A 19238-nucleotide genomic window follows, 5' to 3' on the forward strand; every position below is an offset into this window, starting at 1 on the left:
AGACCAGGGCTCGAACCCGTGTCCCCTGCATTGGCAGGCAGACTCTCAACCACTGCGCCACCAGGGAAGCCCTGGACATCTTTAAGTAGCATTTTTTTTTCCTTCAAGACTATAAGGTTTGGGATAGAGAGCAATTAGAAATCACAAGGATAGGAGGGATTTTTAGAACCTGTCCTAATTGGAGTAGGTGGTAATGTTGGTGGGGTCATATTATGCTTTTTTTTTTCTTCAAATCATTTTAATAACCTGGCAGTGATTCAAAGTATGATAAGAAGATTCAAACGTCTTCCCTTTATAGGGGATGCTACCATGATTGCCTCACAACAAGCATGATCGAAGGCAATCATGAGACTGGATTCCAAAGAGCAAGGGTCGTAGGAAAGCTTCAAGGCTCACAGATTGAAGAGCTTGGTTTCAGGAAGTCTCTTGAGGGCGAGCAGACAGCAGAAGAGACATGAAATTTTAAGAGGTCCTCAGAGGACAGGGCGCAATTGCTAGGTCATGAGCACCTTAAAGCATGCCTTGATGGTAATTTGGTGTCAAGAGTATTTGTCGTCTGGGAGAACTGAGCAGGATGGGCCACACAGGTCTGTTGTCTCATAGGGTCAATCTTCTTCAGCAAATAGATCCGGTCTCCCTGCTCGTTGAGATAATACTGGAGAAACATGACCACACCAAAGCCAGAGGTTCCAATTCCGTCTGCCCATATTAAGTTGTGCTTTAAAAAAAAATGGAAGTTTTTACTTTTGGAAATTAAAAAAAAGAATCTGTCCAAGATAGAAGCTGCATTCACTAAGCAGTCAATTCTATAAGTGAAGAAATTGCCAATTAAAAAAAAATTTTTTTTTATTTATTTATTTTGGCTGCACCATGTCTTAGCTGCGACACGCGGGATCTTCCTTGCAGCATGCAGGATCTTTAGTTGTGGCACGCAGGCTCTTAGTTCTGGCCTGTGAGCTTCTTTAGTTGCAGCATGTGGACTCTTAATTGCGGCATGCATGTGGGATCTAGTTTCCCGACAAGGGATCTAACCCAGGTCCCCTGCATTGGGAGTGTGGAGTCTTACCCACTGGACCACCAGGGAAGTCCCAGAAATTGCCAATTATAATGCTCTTTCAAACCTTTCCACAAACCTTCCCACCCCTTGAGCCAATCTTCTATCAGAATTGCCTTTAAAAATAAGCAGACCTGAAAAAATGTGTATCTAAATATGATTTTTGTACCTGCACAGCATATCTCTTCTCAAGAACATATAAAAGGCATAATAATTATCTCATAAATAAATATTTAAAAAAAAAAAGGGCTTCCCTGGTGGCGCAGTGGTTGGGAGCCCGCCTGCCGATGCAGGGGACACGGGTTCGAGCCCTGGTCTGGGAGGATCCCACATGCCGCGGAGCGACTAGGCCCGTGAGCCACAATTACTGAGCTTGCGCATCTGGAGCCTGTGCTCCGCAACAAGAGAGGCCGCGATAGTGAGAGGCCCGCGCACCGCGATGAAGAGTGGCCCCCGCTTGCCGCAACTAGAGAAAGCCCTCGCACAGAAACGAAGACCCAACACAGCCATAAATAAATAAATAAATAAATAAATATTAAAAATAATAATATCTCCTTTGCTCCTTCCCAAATTTTCTGCAACTAGGAATTATAGTGAGTATTTTACTCTATCCTCTATAAAAATCAGACAATTATAGTATGTGTTTTCTAGTTCAGTCTCTCTGTTGAGCATGGGAGATTGCTTGGTTCTACGCGTTTGGATTAGGGCAGTCTCACTGCTAAAGAAAGAAACCCTTAGCCAGTCTGTGGGGCTGCAAGATCTGATTTCTTACTAAAGGTTACTCATAATTAGAGTTGCAAGATTTAGCAAACAAAAATAAGGATGCCCTGTTAAATTTGAATATAGAATTTAAAGTTCTAATTTAATTTGGCATCCAGTATTTTATCTGGCAACCCAATCTCATTAATATACCAATATTATGCATTCATTATTTCAACTTAATATGTTTTTATTGAACACCCCTAGAGTAAAACATTGGGCTAGGCTTTGCAGGTCAAACCGAAGGTAAAATGTGTGTCCTCAAAGAATTTATAATATTGGAAGATACAAGGCAGAACACTGAAATTACATGTAAACAAACGAAAACTACATGTATAATAATGTTACTATATAGAGCTGCCTGTCAGTCTCTCTGTAGTTTGTTTCTTTGAATGTTGAGTATTGGTCCCTTTCAGGTATTTGTATTAGGAAGAACAGAGTCCTTCCCCTGTAGTAAAGCTCTTTCTTGGAATTAGCATGGCTTTTGCCTGTTCATTACTACCAAAGCATAAATACCTGGTATTGAACAGGACTGTTCAATATTTTAACTCTCTATACAGCAAAGTGAAAAATTAGAAAGCTAGACACTTAAATGCTCTTTTTTCATTATAATTTCAAACTTGCTTTATCTTAATTTGTGATTGATATTTAATCAGTAGTGGTTTGTTATACTTTGAGCTTTTGGGTTTGCCTTCTGTTAAGAATTTAATGGAATTTAATGACTCTAAACAAACACTTAAGAAGATGGTACTTAAAGGAAGCCTATGAACCCTTTGCAATGGATGAATTGTTTTGCAATGTGAATAATTTCATTCTCTAATTTTTGAGTTTATAAGTAAAATGGGTTAATAGTTCAGATACTAATGTTAAGTTTTCTATCAAATAATACAAAAGGGATGTTATCCCAAGGGGAAAAGAGTAACATCTCTATATAAACATTTTTTTTTGCATCTTTCCCTCCAAATGATAACTATTTATTGAGTTCTTTCTCTGTGCAGGCACTATGCTACATGCTTTACAGACATCATTTAATTTAATTCTGATGGAGAAACCAAGGCTAGAGAGGTTGGAGATGTGACCCAATATTTTTGTAGGATATCTGGTGATCTTGTAAACACTAACAACAGAAAGCACAACTGCATGCAACATTTTTCTTAAATGAAGAGTTTTAAAGCACTCAATTTTTAAAAGAGAGATCCGAGTTAAATACAAGGAAACATTTCCTGATAATGAAGAACTGGAATGGGGAGAGTGGAGAGATTTTCTTCACTATATAGTATACTAAAGGATCAGTTGATGTTTATATGCCTAGAAGCTGATAGAGATGAATAAGTGCTACAAATATTCTCTGAGCTCAGTAATTATGGGAAAAGGAGTTTGCCTGGAGACCAGAGAGGGGACTTGTATCTGCTGTGTGTTGTTCCCTTTCCAGCTTCAATCCTATGTTCACCTACTGTGGAACCTTGCATGGCAATTCCTACTTCTAAAACAGTAAATAATAATTATCTACCTCTAGCTATTGGATTCTTACTTCAATGAAATATGTGTAAAACTAAACTCACTATCTTCCTGCCTTTCTTGACCTTGTATGCGCCACTTCTTTATTTGCTACCTTCTTTTTTCTTTCCTTCTCTTCAGAACAAAATTCCTTAAAGAGTCTTCACTTCTTGCCTCCATTTCTTTTTTTTTCCCCTCCATTTCTTAGTCTCCCATTTCCTCTTAAACCCAAGCGTGGCTTCTGTCCTCCTCTCTCCATTGAAACTTCTTTGACTCAGGACAGTGACCTTTTAAAAAAGGAAAACTTTATTGAGATATAATTGACATATGATAAAGTCACTCATTTTAAGTGGCTTAATTATAATTCGGTGATTTTTATTAAATTTACAACATTGTACAATCATCACCACAATCAAATCTGAAAACATTTCTATTGCCTTGGAAAGAGCCCTGTGCCCATTTGCATTCTCTCACCTTTTGAGAACAGATTCAATGAATGATTTTCAGTCCACAACTTACCTAACTTCTCTGAATACATTTGGCCCTACTGACCATACCTCTCCTTTTGAAACTTTCTCTTCCCTTCTTTCTGGCCATCACTTTCTCCTGGTTTCTCTCCTAACTTTTTGATAATTCTTCACAGATTACTTTCTCTGCCAGGCTTTATTATTTTTTTAAATATTTATTTATTTATGTATTTGGTTGCACCGGGTCTTAGTTGCGGCACGCAGGATCTTCCTTGCCGCGTGCGGGATCTTTGTCACGGTATGAGGGATCTGTTTCCCCGACCAAGGATTGAACCCCAGCCCCCTGCACTGAGAGCGCGGAGTCTTAGGCACTGGACCACCCAGGAAGTCCCTGCCTTACTTTAAATTTATTTATTTATTTATTTATTTATTTATTTATTTATTTATTTATTTACTTATTTATTTATAGCTGCATTGGGTCTTTGTTGCTGCGTGCGGACTTTCTCTAGTTGCAGTGAGCAGGGCTACTGTTCGCTGCGGTGTGCGGGCTTCTCATTGCGGTGGCTTCTCTTGCTGAGGAGCACCGGCTCTAGGCACGCGGGCTTCAGTAGTTGTGGCATGCGGGCTCAGTAGTTGTGGCTCCTGGGCTCTAGAGCACAGGCTCAGTAGTTGTGGCACACGGGTTTAGCTGCTCCACAGCATGTGGGATCTTCCCAGACCAGGGCTCGAACCCGTGTCCCCTGCATTGGCAGGTGGATTCTTAACCACTGTGCCACCAGGGAAGTCCCCCTGCCTTACTTTAACTATTGCTGTTCCATCGAGTTCTGTCCTGGCCTTTCAGCCTACACCTACTTAATTGATTACATTAATCCTCAAGGCTACAACTGCCATCTGTAAGCCGATGACTCCAAAATTTCTATTTCCAGCTCAGACTTGTGCCCTGAGCTCCATTCTGGTATAGTATAGTATAGTAAAACTACTTATCATCAACAGTGGTTCTTCTCTTGGGCTCTCGGTATAATAAAATGCAAATAGAAAACTCATCAAATTAGCAGATAAATCCTGTTCCTCTTGGAGGAGGAAATTAAGATTCACCTATATTGTATTAAGTATCAAAGTGCTGGATGAAATATGAAATATACATATGATCGCTGCAGTCTATAGACAATAATTTACTCTTCTTGTCAGATCTTGTAAGTAAAATAGAATTTTAATGTACCTGCAACTCTATTACTTCATTCTAGCTTACATTTTTACATATGTGTCTCACCAGGAGATTGATATAAACTCAAGAGCAGGGACCAAATCTTTTTCTGCTTTGTCTTTCCAGTAGGAAAGCACAGTGCTTGGTATAAAGTAGGTAAAAGTATTGTAGAATGAATAAATGAATGTATCAGGGTAGAACATACTTGAAACTGGACTGGTGTGTTAGTGTAGTGTACGTTGGTGGTGGACTACCAAATGTCCTTTTCCATCTTTTCTTCCTTATCACAAAATTGTAATTTTTTTGTGATAACCCATCTCCCTCCACACAGCCATACACTTTTGTATTTAGCATAGAAATCCTATTTCTCTTGCCAGTGACAGATTTAGGATGGCTATATGAAGAAGTTCTTGCCAGTAAGATGTAATGGGCAAAGAAGATATACAGATTGCCAACAAACACATGAAAGAATGCTCAATACCATTAATCATTAGAGAAATGCAAATCAAAACTACAGTGAGATATCATCTCACACCAGTCAGAATGGCCATCATCAAAAAATCTACAAACAATAAATGCTGGAGAGGGTGTGGAGAAAAGGGAACCCTCTTGCACTGTTGGTGGGAATGTAAATTGATACAGCCACTATGGAGAACAGTATGGAGGTTCCTTAAAAAACTACAAATAGAACTACCATACGACCCAGCAATCCCACTACTGGGCATATACCCTGAGAAAACCATAATTCAAAAAGAGTCATGTACCACAATGTTCATTGCAGCTCTGTTTACAATAGCCAGGACATGGAGGCAACCTAAGTGTCCATCAACAGATGAATGGATAAAGAAGATGTGGCACATATATACAATGGAATATTACTCAGCTAAAAAAGAAAAGAAATTGAGTTATTTGTAGTGAGGTGGATGGACCTAGAGTCTGTCATACAGAGTGAAGTAAGTCAGAAAGAGAAAAACAAATACCGTATGCTAACACATATATATGGAATCTAAAAAAAAAAAAAAAATGAAGAACCTAGATCATGAAGAACCTAGGGGCAGGACGGGAATAAAGACACAGACCTACCAGAGAATGGACTTGAGGACATGGGGAGGGGGAAGGGTAAGCTGGGACGAAGTGAGACAGCAGCATGGACATATATACACTACTCAATGTAAAATAGATAGCTAGTGGGAAGCAGCCGCATAGCACAGGGAGATCAGCTCGGTGCTTTGTGACCATCTAGAGGGGTGGGATAGGGAGGGTGGCAGGGAGGGAGACGCAAGAGGGAGGAGATATGGGGATATATGTATATGTATAGCTGATTCACTTTGTTATAAAGCAGAAACTAACACACCATTGTAAAGCAATTATACTCCAATAAAGATGTTTAAAAAAAAAAAAGATGTAATGGGGAATCTGCTGGGGAGATTCTGGGGAAAGTTTTTCACTTATAAATAGAGATACATCGGGGAATTCCCTAGCGGCCCAGTGGTTAGGACTCTGCACTCTCACTGCCCAGGGCCCGGGTTCAATCCCTGGTCAGGGAACTAAGATCCCACAAGCCGCACAGCAGGGCCAAAACAGAAAAAAGAAAAAAAGAGATGCAGCGAGGCATCTTCTTTCTTTGGACTTTATAGTGTCTAGAAGTGTCAACTTGAACTATGACAGCCATCTTGTGAATACTGGGGATGCTAGTATCTAAGGGCAAAGTCAATAAACTGAGGAAAGCAGAACAGAAAGACAGAAGAAGGTGGTCTTTGCCGACGTTGCTGGATGGAAATTAACCAGCTCTGAAGGTGCCCTAACTTGGGACTTCTTTATGTGACTTGCCCTACTATTTAAACTATTTAGGGTTGAGTTTTCTATTTCTTCCAGTTGAAAGAATCTTAACCGATAATTTTAGTAAACAGATAACATAGCAAACAACCTATGTGGCTTTTTTTTCCTTGTTAGACTACAGTGGAGTGTGGACAAAGAGCACATGTCGACCCTGTTGTCATCTCTGTTGTCTGTGTTGGACTCCAGCTGTAACGTAGATGTTCTTACAAACCTCCTCTGAAAAGACCCTTTGCACACTAACCTTGATAGTCTCAGATCTAGGCAACAAAAACAATAATAGCCATGTCAGGTGAAGCCAGGAAGACATATTTTAGGGTCAGTGCTGTATGGAAACTTCTTGCTTCTACTGATGAAAATAATGAGAATTTTCAGGCTGATTCTACCACTCAGTGCTGGCATTTTTTAGCCCCAGGGGAGAATTCTAATGGCAATTATATTCAGGAGACTTGAAGATATATATTGACGCTGGTTCTTTGTAGTTATTATGATATTATTTATACTAGTTTCAGTACTTTTACCTTTTTCTCCTCCCTTTCCATCTATTCAAATTCTGCCTGTATGCCAAGATTCAGCTGAGATTTCACACTTGTCATAAACACAATGCACCATGATGTAACTCTGATGTACCAAAATACCTATATTTCTGAGCATCAAATACCTATAAGACCCTGGAGGTACGTTATACACATAAGGTACAACCCTACCTTGGATAGCTTATGATCTAATTGACAAACTAGGACACAAAGAAAGTATGGAGTAGCATACTGATTCTCTAACTTAGGGTGCATAAAAGTCCACTTGTTACACCTGTTAAAAATCAGTTTCCTAGGCCACACCTTCAGAGATTTTGACTCAGTAGTTTCAGCTTGGGGTTCCATAATCTTTATTTTTGACAAACTCCTCAGATTGATTTTGACTGTAGGTGTAATGAGACTCTCTATTGGAGAACATTGTGGAGTGGAGAGAGTGACATTTTTGTGTTTCTTTGGACTGTGGTGCCATGCTGAAATGGGCCTGTGGTAGGAGTATTAAGGCATACATTCATTCAGATTATCTTAATAGTGGTAACGGTGAAAATGGAGCTAATTGTAACAGAGAGATGTTAAAGAGATAGCTTTCACAGGGTTTGATGACTGATTACATATGAATGATACGGAAGAAGAAAAGGTCAAGGATAACAGTAAATATCCTGATTTAAGTGATTCCCATCTCTTGTTGGCTCTGTGACTGATTCCCTTATTCCCTAAACTTTAAATGAAGATAATAATATCTACGTCATAGCGCTATTATGAAGTATAAATAAATTAGGGTGTTTAATAAATACTCAAAAATATTTAGTTTTCTAAAAGAAGTTTAATAACAATAGAAGGTAGCATGTGGTTAATGCTTAATGAAGGACTGGTGCAAACTATAAGAATTAAAGGAGTCGTGGAGGAGGAAAGATCATTGTGGTCTGGCATGAAGCACCTCAGTACTTTAAAAAATTCAATTACATTTTTTAATTTTGAGAGTTTTTTAGATTTTTTAAAAATTTTATTTATTTATTTATTTATGTCTGTGTTGGGTCTTTGTTGCTGCGCGGGCTTTTCTAGTTGTGGCAAGCAGGGGCTACTCTTCGTTGTGGTGCACGGGTTTCTCATTGTGGTGGCTTCTCTTGCTGCGGAGCACAGGCTCTAGGCACGCAGGCTTCAGTAGTTGTGGCATGCGGGCTCAGTAGTTGTGGCTCGCAGGCTCTAGGGCGCAGGCTCAGTAGTTGTGGCACATGGGCTTAGTTGCTCCACGGCATGTGAGATCTTCCCCTACCAGGGCTCAAACCTGTGTCCCCTGCATTGGCAGGTGGATTCTTAACCACTGCGTTACCAGGGAAGTCCTTAGATTTATTTTTTATTGAGGGAGCATTGGTTTATAACATTATATAAATTTCAAATCCAAAAAAGAAGGAAAGAGGAAATCCAAAAAAGAGGGGATATGTGTATACATATAGCTGATTCACTTTGCTGTACAGTAGAAACTAACACAACGTTGTAAAGCAACTATACTCCAATAAAAATTTAAAAATAAATAAATAAATTTCAAGTGTACAGCATTACATTTCTATTTTGGTATACCTCACAGCGTGCTCAGAGCATTTCCTCTGTCACCATAGAAGGTGATTCCCTTTATCCATTTTGCCCTCTGCTCCTTCCCCTTTGGTAACCACTACTCTGTTCTCTATATCTATGACTTTGTTTTTGTCTGCTTTGGTTTGTTCATTTATTTTGTTTTGAGTTTTTAAAAAATATTCTATGTATGAATGAAATCATACAGTATTTGTCTTTCTCCATGTGACTTATTTCACTTAGCATAATACCCTCAAGGTCTATCCATGTTGTCATAAATGGCAAGGTTTCATCTTTTTTATGGTTGAGTAGTATTCATATATATACATATATATATGAATATATATATCTATCTTACATCTTCTTTATCCATTCATCCATTGATGGGCACTTAGCTTGTTTCCATACCTTGGCTATCGTAAATAATGCTGCAATGAGCAAAGGGGTGCATATATCTTTTTTTTTTAATTAATTTATTTTATTTTTATTTATTTTTGGCTGTGTTGGGTCTTCATTGCTGTGCGCGGGCTTTCTCTAGTTGCGGTGAGCGGGGGCTACTCTTCGTTGCGGTGCACAGGCTTCATTGTGGTGGCTTCTTTCATTGCAGAGCACAGGCTCTAGGTGTGCGGGCTTCAGTAGTTGTGGCACGCAGGCTCAGTAGTTGTGGCTCACAGGCTCTAGAGTGCAGGCTCAGTAGTTGTGGCGCACGGGCTTAGTTGCTCCGCGGCATGTGGGATCTTCCCGGACCAGGGCTTGAACCCGTGTCCCCTGCATTGGCAGGTGGATTCTTACTGCACCACCAGGGAAGCCCCCCATATATCTTTCTGAATTAGTGTTTTCATGTTCTTTGGATAAATACCCAGAGGTGGGACAGTTGGATCATAGGGTAGTTCTATTCTTAATTTTTTGAGGAATCCCCATACTGTTTTCCACAGTAGCTGCACCAATTTACATTACCCCCAACTGTGCACAAGGGTTCCCATTTCTCCACATCCTCACCAACACTTGCTATATCTTGCCTTTTTGATAATAGTCGTTCTAACAGTTGTGAGATGATATCTCATTGTAGTTTTCATTTGCATTTCCCTAATAATTAGTGCTGTTGAACATCTTTTCCCGTGCCAGTTAGCCATCTGTTTGTCTTCTCTGGAAAAATGTCTATTCAGCTCCTCTGCCCATTTTTAAATTGGGTTGCTTGTTTTTTTGTTGTTGAATTGTATAAGTCCTTTATATATTTTGGGTATAAACCCCTTATCGAATATTTCATTTGCAAATATCTTCTCCCATTCAGTAGGTTGTCATTTTGTGTTTGTTTTGTTTTGTTTTGGCTGAGTTGGGTCTTCGTTGCTGCATGCAGGCTTTCTCCAGTTGCAGTGAGCGGGGACTACTCTTTGTTGCAGTGTGTGGGCTTCTCATTGCGGTGGCTTCTCTTGTTGCGGAGCACGGGCTCTAGGTGCGCAGACTTCAGTAGTTGCAGCATGCAGGCTCAGTAGTTGTGGCTCGTGGGCTCTAGAGCACAGGCTCAGTAGTTGTGGCGCATGGGCTTAGTTGCTCCGTGGCATGTGGGATCTTCCTGGACCAGGGATTGAACCTGTGTCCCTTGCATTAGCAGGCAGATTCTGAACCACTGCGCCACCAGGGAAGTCCTTGTCATTTTGTTTTGTTAATAGTTTCTTTTGCTGTGCAGAAGCTTTTTAGTTTGATGTAGTCCCATTTGTTTATTTTTTTGTTTCCCTTGTCTGAGTAGACACATCTAGAAAGATATTGCTAAGACAAATGTCAAAGAAAGTACTACCTATGTTTTCTTTTAGGAGTTTTATTGTTTCAAGTCTTACATTCAAGTCTTTAATCTATTTTGAGTTGATTTTTGTGTACAGTGTGCGATAGTGGTCTAGTTTCATTTTTTTGCATGTGACTGTCCAGTTTTCCCAACACCATTTATAAAATTCAATTATGTTTAATTCAAGTGTATATATGCATAGTTTTTAAAAGTCTAATAGTGCTAAAATGCTATTTTTCATTTGTCTAGTTTTTTTGCACTTGTTGGCAAGTTTTCCTTCAACTCCATTTTCTGTATGGTTAAATTTACCTACATCCTTCTGCTCTGTCTGGGTTGGTTACTCTCTAGACTTTTTTTGCTTTTCCTAGGAATACCTTTTACTTCTTTCCTGTGTAAGATCTACTATTTCTAGATCTATAACTTCCTTTTCTTTTGTTTAACTCCTTGTTTGGCTTCTTCAATAGCTTTTTGGAAAAGAGTGAATTTTTGAGACCTTGTATATCTGGAAATATTTTACTCTACCTGCACATTTAAATGATAGTTTGCCTGGGAATAGAATTCTAGTCTGAAAATCTTTTCACTTAGAAGTTTCTTTGTTTTTTTCCCCAATTTCCAATGTTATTATTGAGAACATTGATGCCATTTCTGGTTTTTTTTTAATTTATTTTATTTTTTTGGCCATGCCATGTGTTAGTTGCAGCATGTGGGATCTTCGTTGAGGCATGCAGTTTTCTCTCTCTAGTTGTGGCGCAAGGGCTCCAGAGAGCATGGGCTCTGTAGTTTGCAGCACGTGGGCTCTCTACTTGAGGTGCACAAGCTCAGCAGTTGTGGCACGCAGGTTTAGTTACCCCGAGGCATGGGGGATCCTAGTTCCCCAACCAGGGATCGAACCCTTGTCCCCTGCATCAGAAGACGTACTCTTCACCACTGGACCATCAGGGAAGTCTCCCTTTTCTGGTTTTTAATCCTTTTGATATGTCCTGTTTTAATTTCTGGGAACTTTTAAGATCTTCTTTTGTCTCTGATGTGGAATTTCATGATGATGTGAACTGAAATGATCTTTTATTTTTGTTGGGCCTCTGACATACACTTTCAATTTGGAAACTCATGTCTCCCAGGTGTGAGAACTTATTTTATATAATTTATTTTATAATAATCTCTGCATTAAAGTTTTCTTTGTTCTCTCTATATGTAATTTCTATTATTTGCATGAGTCTCCTGGAGTAATCTTATATACTCCTCAAATTATCTAGTGTTCATCTCTTAGCTTTTTGCTATGCTTTCTGGAATATTTCCTTAATGTTATCTTCCAATTATTCTATTTTATTTTTAAACTTTGGCTATCATAATTTTAATTTCCAAGAAAGCCTGTTTAGAAACAGTGTTCTTTTTTTAAAATAGGATCTTGCTCTTCCTTCAAAAATGCAATAGTGGGACTTCCCTGGTGGCACAGTGGTTAAGAATCTGCCTGCCAATGTAGGGGACACAGGTTCAAGCCCTGGTCCAGGAAGATCCCACATGCCGTGGAGCAACTAAGCCCATGTGCCACAACTACTGAAGCCCGCGCGCCTAGAACCCATGCTCCACAACAAGAGAAGCCACTGCAATGAGAAGTCCACGCACCACAACAAAGAGTAGCACCTGCTCTCCACAACTAGAGAAAGCTTGCATGCATCAACAAAGACCCAATGCAGCCAAAAATAAATAAATAAATAAATAAAATGAAAAATGCAATAGCTTTTATCATAGACTTTCTTTTCTATCTATCTTTCTTTTTGCTGGCTTATTTGTTTTATTTTTCTTTATTTCATATTGGAGATTTTATCAAATATATGGCAAACTTTTACAGTTTGTTCAGATTTAAGAGAAACATCAACGTAATTGGAAGCTCAATGTGAGGGGTAGAATTTCTTGATTAGAAGGGTTCATTAGAGATGATTTGGTGGTGAACTGGCTTTTTTATTGAAGTTACCTCTATATTCAGAACTTACAGGTCCTTTCTCTGGGATGTTTCAGCTTATACACAGAAGGACCTTTCCATCTCTTTTTCAGGCTTATAAGACGCTGCCAGTGTTATGAAAGGTGCTTGGAGAGAGACCATTGGTTATCAATCCCCATATCTTCTGACAGCACCTCACCCTAGTAGTCTACTATGCCTGGTTTATGAGCCTAGAGCCTCTTATGTGCCATTTCTCCAAAGATGGGAATAGGTTTATAACTACTGTTTATATAGTCTTTGATACAATTCCCTTGTTTTGGGCCCCTTTTCTCTTCCCTACCTTCTGTGGTACCTGGTACTTCACATTCCTGATCCTTTCTGGGGTTCTGCTTGGCTGATTGACTTGCTTCTTGTTACTTTCCCCTTCAGTAAGCACTTTCTATCCTCTGTTTAGTCAGTTACCGTTGCTCTATCTTTGTCGCCCAACTTAAAATATTACGGGTCTGGGTTAGAGATGTCAAAGCCAGAGTTTGCGTTTTTACTTTTTCTTCTTGTTTTGGAACAATTTCAGAAAAGGAAGGAGGCAGAAACTCCTTTAATCTATCATCCTAAAATTGGAAGTTTGTTCAATTTTTCTGAATGGCATTGCAGCTTATTATCTCACTGGATAGTTTCAGCTATAAGCTACCATAATGATTTCGATATCTTTTGATTTTTATTTAAAATTCAAAAATCTGAAGAAATGTTCACTAAGAGATGGTTTCTCTTAGCATCTTAGGCAAGTTACAGTTTGGCTGTACAGTCTGTTGGCATTTCAGTGCAAACAGTATTGGTCTCATTTTTCTGTCCTAAGATGCTCTGTTCTTTACATAAACAGCAGTAGAAGCAGTTGTTCTCTTCTATTGTGAGAGAGATTATCTCTTAGTAGCAAGTGGAGTGATTCATTCTCCGGCACATCTTAGAGGAGACTTTATTATTTGTGGGGGATAGAGTGTGGGGAGAGGAGAGTTCCAGCAATGTGTCAGATATTACACATTCTGGACCTACACAAAAAGAAGCAACCTCTTCTCCCACTGCAGTTGCAAAACCTAGAAGTAACACCTCACATCTAAGGCTCTGAGAAATCACATTATTCATAACAAGGACCATGATTCACATGAATGGAACAAAATGGAATTATCAAAAATAGATTTTATAGATCACTCTGCAGCAAAGATATCTTGTGACATAGCTTATAAACTGGTCATAATCATAGGTAGAACAATTCCATTGAAGTTCTAACTGCCTTCTCCACCTTGACTGAATAACATTTATACTTCTACCATGGCACATCCTTGAAGGTCAAGGTGTTTGGAAAACAGGTTTTGACATGAGGCCTCTTATGTCTTTTTTTTTTTTTTTTTAATTGTAGTCTTTTTGAAATGAGACTTGCTTAAACATACCTTGTGTTAATTGTGCTTATTTAACTGGTCACCTTGAATTATTGGGCATTTGTCATTTTTATGCTTTGTATATTGACCCACTATTATTTTTAGTAGCAATGATTCTAATAACTTGCAGAGTAGGTTAGAAGGGCTTCACATTTGATGGAATTTGAATTCCTGCCAGAGCTATTATTTGTTTCAGATATGAGCAATATGATTTCAGTCCTTTTACCTAGGCAGTTTTTCTCCTTTTATTGATTTCCTGCCTCTCCAAGAGTAATAAATCCTTTTTAGGGGGCAGTAAACAGAAATAGACATTACAGTTTGGTAACCACTACTGTATTTTATATATATATACATATATATATACACACACACGTATATACACACACACACACACACACACACACGCACACACAAAGCACACACACACAGTATCGAGTGCCTAATGTTCAAGGAGTTGTGTGAGGTGTTTTAAGGGATCTAAAGATGAGAATGTCAGATGCTTTCAGCTGCAAGTAACAATGACAAAGATATATTATGGGGGCTTCCCTGGTGGCGCAGTGGTTGGGAGTCTGCCTGCCAATGCAGGGGGCAAGGGTTCGAGCCCTGGTCTGGGAAGATCCCACATGCCGCGGAGTGACTAGGCCCGTGAGCCACAATTGCTGAGCCTGCACATCTGGAGCCTGTGCTCCGCAACAAGAGAGGCCGTGATAGTGAGAGGCCCGCGCACCGCGATGAAGAGTGGCCCCCACTTGCCGCAACTAGAGAAAGCCCTCACACAGAAACGAAGACCCAACACAGCCATAAAAAAAAAAAGACATATTATGAAGACATTAATACATATAAAGACATTTATTATCTTGCTAAAAAGAAATCCAGAGGAAGTCCAGTTCCAGGGTTGGTACAGTGGCCCAATGAGGCCTTTTAGCTTTTTGCTTAGCCATCATCAGTGGCTGGCTTTTTTCTTCAGGATTATATGTTAATGTTCACAAGATGTCTTTGCTCTAGATATCATGTCCTTATATAACCATATCCAATGGCAGAAAAATGGCAGTTTTTCCTCATCTATCTCTTCTCATCAAGGAAGAAAATTTATCTCAGCAGTCTCTGGGACATTTCCTTTGTATCCCACTGGCTCAGATCAAGTTAGGTGCCTATAGCTTAGCTGAAGGGAAGCTGGAACAGTATCTGTCATTTCCAATATATATTGTGGAAATTGTGTGTTTGTGTGTGTGTGTGTGTGTGTTTGTTGTTGGATAGGCAACAAATAGTATCTGTCACAGGGAATAAGATGAAATCTCAGTCCTCCCTCAAGAAGTTTTTTGTCTCTGGGGCAGAAAGTCAAGCTGTAATTATATTACAATTTCTGTGTGTTAGATTCCTGCTCATACTCATGGGCTTCAAATTAACAATCCCTTTTAAACTGATCAAAAAAACAGCTCTAGGTACTTTCCCTTTGGAGCTGCCAAAGCTGTCCTCTTCCATTGTCCCCAGTTTTTAGTTATGAGATCTGATCTGGGCATCTTTTTCACAAGTGTTGTAAAGGAATGCAGTATCAATTTACATCACATGATTTTAAGTGACGTTCTCTTTCTCCAAAACGCTCTTGCCCTTCCATCTCCACATGCCCAAATCCCATTCACCTTTTGAAGAAAACTAAAAGTAATCTCTCTCATTTATTTCATTTACTCAGCAAATATCTGTTGCATGCTTGCTGTGGAGCAAGCACTCTGCAAGTGCTGGGAGTACAAGACATGAGTTTTGATCTCATGAAGCTTATAGTCAGGTGGGGAAGACTGACAATTAACAAAAACAATTAAGTGATGGGGAAGAATAGGGTACAATGGGAGGACAGGCAGGAGTACTTACACTCTTTGGTGGAATGCAAGCAGACAGAGAGGTCTTTTTGAGGACTTTTTAAAGATGATACCTAAAGAATGAGTAGGAATTGGGACGAGGGAGGGAGGTGCATGTGTTCAAGATTAAGAGAAATCATTGAAGTGAAAGTGCTGGTGAAAGCACCCTTGAAAAAGGCCTCTTTAATTCCTCCTTCTCCGAAGTAATTTCTCCGTTTGATGAACCCCATAGCACATAATATGTAACTTTTAGACCATAAGATCTCTAAAGATAAAACATATGACTTAGAGCACTTGATAAATATGATTTTGGCTTCAGAGGAGAATGAGGCCTTATATGTATCAACACAAAATGCTAAGTTAAAACATTAAAAACATCTGAGGTAAGAGGTGGATTATATCATATCGATCTTCAAAATGATAGGAATAGCCTCACCTACCTAGGTGATTACAGAGACCAAAGCAGCAGGGAAGAATTGATTCATAAAGTTCTGGAGGAAGTACAAAGTAATTATAGTTCCAAGCCTCAGATGTTACTTTAAAGCTATTTCAGGAAACATAATGAAAACCTGGTACCCATCAGAAAGAAAAAAATAGCCACTCATTTTTGTTTGCAGAGCTTTTCTTCTTAAATATTGTCTTGGTATTGGCTGCTCTTTGTGTGTACTAGGGTTCTGGGTTACTGTTGGGGCGAGCCTTATCAGACCTGACAAGCTACTTTTAAACTCAAGTATTAAAAAAGAAAAATCAAACATCCATGTCACAACTCAGGTTTCTACCATTTCATTTTAGATGCATGATCTAAAATCTTTCTGCTGCTTGGCTGAGAGGAAGTAGAAGTTAGTAAATTTTAATAGAGAAGAAGATTTGGGGTTATAGCTGTTGTCTTGATAGGCCAGAATAAATGAAAATTTAAGAATCTCTTTTCCTCCCCTTACTTTATTCTAGTTCATTCAGCAATTCATCCCTGGGTTTGAGAAGGCACTTGTTTGATCCTGCCATTTCTACAGCTAAGTAAACAATAACCCTCTAATAATGAGAAAATGTACATAAGTGTGTTTTGTGAATGGTAAGGCTCTATACACAAATTTAAGGACTTATTTTTTATTATTAACTTGGAACTATTTTTGATACCAGTTTTTAAAAGTGTCCTTTTCAAGGTCAAGGATTACTTTTTCGAATGCTGTCCCATCGTATGGTGAGTTGTGGCTGAAGTATGGTAAGGTGTGGATTATAAATTCTCTAATTTGATAATTCTTAACCTTTATTTATCTTTTATTAATAGATCTTATTTTTTAAAAGTTTTAGATTTACAGAAAAATTGAGCAGACAGTACAGAAAGTCTGCATATACTTCTCCCCATCCCCAGTTTCCTCTATTAATATGTTACATTAGTACATTTGTTACAATTAATGTACCAGTATTGATACATTGTAATTAACTAAAGTCCATATTTATTCAGATTTCCTTAGTTTTTGCCTAATGTCCTTTTTCTGTTCCAGGATCCCATTCAGCTTAAAACTTACCAGTTTAGTTATCATGTTAGTTATATCCACATTACACTTAGTTGTCATGTATTCCTGAGCTCCTCTTGAGTGTGACATTAACCTTCATTTTTTGGGTCATGAACTGGGTTGAAAATCTGATGAAAGCTATGGATTCTCTCCACAGAAAAATACACATGCTGCAGATGTCTAATTTAAGGGAGGCTCACCCACAGCAGATTCAGAAGCCCTGCTTTAGAAGGAATGGGTGATCTTTTTTTTTAATTAGTTTTTATTGGAGTATAGTTGATTTACAATGTTGTGTTAGTTTCTGCTGTACAGCAAAGTGAATCAGTTATACATATACATATATCCACTCTTTTTTAGATTCTTTTCCCATATAGGTCATTACAGAGTATTGAGTAGAGTTCCCTGTGCTATACAATAGGTTCTTATTAGTTATCTATTTTATATATAGTAGTCTGTATATGTCAATCCCAATCTATCAATTTAATCCTCCCCTCCCGTAAACCATGTTTGTTTTCTACATCTGTAGAAAGGTGATCTTTTTATTTTATTTTTTAATAAATTTATTTATTTATTTTTGGCTGCATTGGGTCTTCGTTGCTGCACGCGGGCTTCCTCTAATTGCGGCGAGCGGGGGCTACTCTTCGTTGCAGTGTGCGGGCTTCTCATTTTGGTGGCTTCTCTTTGTTGTGGAGCACGGGCTCTAAGCGCGCGGGCTTCAGTAGTTGTGGCTCACGGGCTCTAGAGCACAGGCTCAGTAGTTGTGGTTCACGGGCTCTAGAGCGCAGGCTCAGTAGTTGTGTACAGACTTAGTTGCTCCGCAGCATGTGGGATCTTCCCAGGCCAGGGCTCAAACCCGTGTCCCCTGCATTGGCAGGCAGATTCTTAACCACTACGCCACCAGGTAAGTCCCCAGGTGATCTTTCAATGTCTACTTCCCCACATCAGGGCCATGCTCTACCTCTAATTTGTTGTGTGACCTTTTTGCAACCCCATTTTCCTACCTGGGCCTCAGTTTCACCACCTGTGAAATGAAGGGTTTGGTTTACATGACGTGTAACTCCTTTTCTATCACAGTATAAGGTGGGGGTCACTTAGAACTGTTCATATCTGAGGAACAAAGGTTGGTAAGAGAAGACCAAGCCAGGTCAGGCTAGGGAAGTGGATGGGCTTATCAACGAGGAGGTTGTGGAGGTTCAATTGGGGGAAAAGACAAAACCTGGGTTCCACTTTATGGCTCTGCGGATTTTGTAAATCATTTCCTTCCTATGACCTTCAGCTTCCTTGTCTACAAAAATGTGGAGGCCCTGCTTCTGTTACAAAACTCCTGGGAGCAACAGTACCTAGTAGGGTATCGTCTGAGGAATTATAAGAAAGAAGATGGAGAAGGCGGGTGCAGAGGTGAAGGGCGGATCTGAAGACTGTGAGGCAGAGCTGAGGGCTCAGGAAAGAGGAACCTTCTGTACACCTCAGGGCCTTCCGACTTCACCCACACTTGGGGTCAATGCCACCTCCATTCTGGCCCCGCCTTCGCCCCAATTCCCTCCCCTCCCCTCAGGTTGCGACGGGCCACACTTCGCATGGCCGCCACGGTGAGACGCTTTCCACCGCAGGAGGGCACCGCGCGCGCTCTGGCGCTGCCACCTCACTCGACATCTCTGCCCGCCCTTAACCTCTTCCGATTGGCTCATCCCGTAAGTGACATAAGTGCTCCTTATTCTACCCTGTCAGCTCTCCCAGGCTCCACCCCACCATCTCCCTGCTTCTCCCGACGCGAGGGGAAACCTAACCTCCTCACGTCTTCTT

At 39.7% G+C, this 19238-nt stretch overlaps 1 pseudogene; it reads right to left on the minus strand.

The window, feature by feature from the left end:
- Positions 1-473: 473 nt before the first annotated feature.
- On the minus strand, positions 474-19238 carry LOC137772634 (H/ACA ribonucleoprotein complex subunit 3 pseudogene; annotated as a pseudogene).

Source organism: Eschrichtius robustus, chromosome 11, assembly GCF_028021215.1.
Source record: "Eschrichtius robustus isolate mEscRob2 chromosome 11, mEscRob2.pri, whole genome shotgun sequence".
NCBI classification, from domain to species: Eukaryota; Metazoa; Chordata; class Mammalia; order Artiodactyla; family Eschrichtiidae; genus Eschrichtius; species Eschrichtius robustus.